General features: G+C 31.5%; 1 long non-coding RNA gene across 1 annotated transcript; it reads right to left on the bottom strand.

Annotated features, from left to right (window-relative positions):
- Positions 1 to 226: 226 nt before the first annotated feature.
- Positions 227 to 732, bottom strand: LOC118761676. Its single transcript, XR_004997556.1, has 2 exons — positions 579 to 732; positions 227 to 441 (listed from the first exon to the last, which is right to left on the bottom strand). It is a non-coding gene; the product is annotated as an uncharacterized LOC118761676 (long non-coding RNA).
- Between the last annotated feature and the right edge of the window lie 293 nt (positions 733 to 1,025).

Here is a 1,025-nt window from a genome sequence, read left to right as displayed (position 1 = left end):
AAGGAAGAGAGAGAGAGAGAGAAGGTAAACAGAGATGATGCACTTTTTCTTTAACATTTCTTAGATGTTCCTTAGCGAAAATCTTTCGTATATTATAGAAGAAACAAGGTAAAATAAATATCAGTTTAAATTTTTTTTTAATTCAGAATGAAAACCAAAAATATTTCAAAACTGAATTATTTCTTTATTTTTTTATCCTTGACATAAACCCCACATATTTTTAAAGAATTGGTCTTTGAAGTTTAAGAAAATAGACCAAATTGGGGTCTGTTCTTCATAATTCGGCACCAAACACCACATTTTTATTATGGCGTTCTTCCACATAGCTTATTGTTGATTTCTCAGAACCGGTGGAGTGTCTGAGGAATGTTTTGTGCAACATAGTTGTAGCATTATATATTCGCCATTCAAATCTCATCACAGACAACCGGCTTCAAATATCTGAAAACGAAGAACATATAAACTATATCGAACTTTTATGTACATAGATAACATATCGATCAAGACATCACACATAATCGAATATAATAGGTATTTATGCATATTTCAGAATTGTCGAAAATCAAATTATAACTTACCAATGCCACGAATCTAGCCTTGTGAGGTTCTCAGTTTCCTGAATGTTGCAAGCAAGCACTGATGTCTGGCCGTTGTATACATATGGAGACACTTGTTGGCAAATTAATTATGGTGAGATGTAGAAATGCGTGGTATTTTTTCTATATGTGAATATCAGGCGTCTGTAGTTAAATTAAAAGAAAATGAAAAACAGAAGTGGACAAAAATACGAAGATGGAAAATATACAAAAGGGGAAAAAATATCGAAAATATCTTTGGTGAGATGTGCTTTAGCAATAAAGATTTATTGAAATCATATTATGGGATCAATATATGCAGCATGTTTCGTCGCAAAAAGTTCTACAAGAACAATGGTAAAACAATTGAATGCAGAAACACATGCAGACAAATGCATAAATATAAAATACTTAGAAACAACATGGGATATTGGATAAATTGGAATTGCA

This window comes from Octopus sinensis, unplaced genomic scaffold, assembly GCF_006345805.1.
Source record: "Octopus sinensis unplaced genomic scaffold, ASM634580v1 Contig16344, whole genome shotgun sequence".
Lineage (NCBI taxonomy): Eukaryota > Metazoa > Mollusca > Cephalopoda > Octopoda > Octopodidae > Octopus > Octopus sinensis.
Note: the sequence above shows the minus strand (reverse complement) of the source record. Positions and strands in the feature narration are given on the sequence as shown.